This window comes from Schistocerca americana, unplaced genomic scaffold (assembly GCF_021461395.2).
Source record: "Schistocerca americana isolate TAMUIC-IGC-003095 unplaced genomic scaffold, iqSchAmer2.1 HiC_scaffold_50, whole genome shotgun sequence".
Taxonomy (NCBI): domain Eukaryota; kingdom Metazoa; phylum Arthropoda; class Insecta; order Orthoptera; family Acrididae; genus Schistocerca; species Schistocerca americana.
In genome coordinates, this window is record NW_025726236.1 from 1,841,861 (window position 1) to 1,844,480 (window position 2,620).

The following is a 2,620-nucleotide window of genomic DNA, read 5'->3' on the forward strand; positions in this document are numbered from 1 at the left end:
ACGGGAGGACGACCATAAGGTGCCCGAGGCAGCAATATCCCCTTGGAGGCAAGTCGGCTGGAGGACGATGTATTGAATCTCGACGCAATTTGATTGTTCCATCGTCATTAGGTGGCCCTCATCGTCACAATTAAGTAACAGTTTTGCGTCGGATTCGAAAATCTAGGCTCACAGGAGGCGCTCCATATGGTGCCCGAGGCAGCAATACACCCTTGGAGACAAGTCCGCTGGAGGACGATGTATTGAATTTTGACGCAATTTGAGTGTTCCATCGTCATTAGGAGGCCCTGAACGTTACAATTAACTAGCACTTTTGCGTCAGATTCGAAAATCTAGGCTCATAGGAGAAAGAACATTAGGTATCACAGGCAGCAATAGACCCTTGGAGACAAGTCGGCTGGAGGCCGATGTATTGAATATCGACGCAATTTGAGTGTTCCATCGTCATTACGAGGCCCTGAACGTTACGATTAACTATCAGTTATGCGTCGGATTCGAAAATCTAAACTCACAGGAGACGGACCATATGGTGCCCGAGGCAGCAATATCCCCTTGGAGACAAGTCCGCTGGAGGACGATGCATTGAATCTCGACGCAATTTGAGTGTTCCATCGTCATTAGGAGGCCCTGAACGTTACAATTAACTATCAGTTTCGCGTCGGATTCGAAAATCTAGACCCACAGGAGTCGGACCATACGGTGCCCGAGGCAGCAATATCCCCTTGGAGACAAGTCGGCTGGAGGACGATGTATTGAATCTCGACTCAATTTGAGTGTTCCATCGTCATTTAGAGGCCCTGAAAGTTACTATTAACTATCAGTTTTGCTTCGGATTCGAAAATCTAGACTAACAGGAGGACGACTATAAGATGCCCAAAGCAGCAATAGACCTTTGGAGACAAATCGGCTGAAGGACGATGTATTGAATCTCGACGCAATTTGACTGTTCCTTCGTCATTAGGATGCCCTGAACGTTACAATTAACTATCAGTTTCGCGTCGGATTCGAAGATCTAGACTCACAGGAGTGAGACCACATGGTGCCCGAGGCAGCAATAGACCCTTGGAGACAAGTCTGCTGGTGTATGATGTATTGAATCTCGACGCAATTTGAGTGTTCCATCGTCATTAGGATGCCATGAACGTTACAATTAACTATCAGTGTAGCGTCGGATTCGAAAATCTAGTCTCACAGGAGCACAACAATAAGGTGCACGACGCAGCAATAGACCCTTGGAGACAAGTCGGCTGAAGGACTATGTATTGAATCTCGACGAAATTTGAGTGTTCCATCGTCATTAGGAGGCCCTGAACGTTTCAATTAACAATCAGTTTTGCGTCGGATTCGAAAATCTAGACTCACAGGAGAACGACCATAAGGTGCCCGAGGCAGCAATATCCCCTTGGAGACAAGTCGGCTGGAGGAAGATGTATTGAATCTCGACGCAATTTGAGTGTCCCCTCGTCATTAGGAGGCTCTGAACGTTTCAATTAACTATCAGTTATGCGTCGGATTCAAAAATCTAAACTTACGGGAGGACGACCATAAGGTGCCCGAGGCAGCAATATCCAGTTGGAGGCAAGTCGGCTGGAGGACGATGTATTGAATCTCGACGCAATTTGATTGTTCCATCGTCATTAGGTGGCCCTCATCCTCACAATTAACTAACAGTTTTGCGTCTCGAAAATCTAGGCTCACAGGAGTCGGACCATATGGTGCCCGAGGCAGCAATATCCCCTTGGAGACAAGTCCGCTGGAGGACGATGTATTGAATCTCGACGCAATTTGAGTGTTCTATCGTCATTAGGAGGCCCTGAACGTTACAATTAACTAGCACTTTTGCGTCAGATTCGAAATTCTAAGGTCATAGGAGAACGAACATTAGGTATCACAGGCAGCAATAGACCCTTGGAGACAAGTCAGCTGAAGGACGATATATTGAATCTCGACGCAATTTGAGTGTTCCATCGTCATTAGGAGGCCCTGAACGTTACAATTAACTAACAGTTTTGCGTCTGATTCGAAAATCTAGGCTCACAGGAGACGGACCATATGGTGCCCGAGGCAGCAATATCCCCTTGGAGACAAGTCCGCTGGAGGACGATGTATTGAATCTCGACGCAATTTGAGTGTTCCATCGTCATTAGGAGGCCCTGAACGTTACAATTAACTATGTTTCGCGTCGGATTCGAAAACCTAGACTCACAGAAGACGGACCATAAGGTGCCCGAGGCAGCAATATCCCCTTGGAGACAAGTCGGCTGGAGGACGATGTATTGCATCTCAACGCAATTTGAGTGTTCCATCGTCATTACGAGGCCCTGAACGTTACGATTAACTATCAGTTATGCTTCGGATTCGAAAATCTAAACTCACAGGAGACGGATCATATGGTGCCCGAGGCAGCAATATCCCCTTGGAGACAAGTCCGCTGGAGGACGATGTATTGAATCTCGACGCAATTTGAGTGTTCCATCGTCATTAGGAGGCCCTGAACGTTACAATTAACTATCAGTTTCGCGTCGGATTCGAAAATCTAGACCCACAGGAGTCGGACCATACGGTGCCCGAGGCAGCAATATCCCCTTGGAGACAAGTCGGCTGGTGGACGATGTATTGA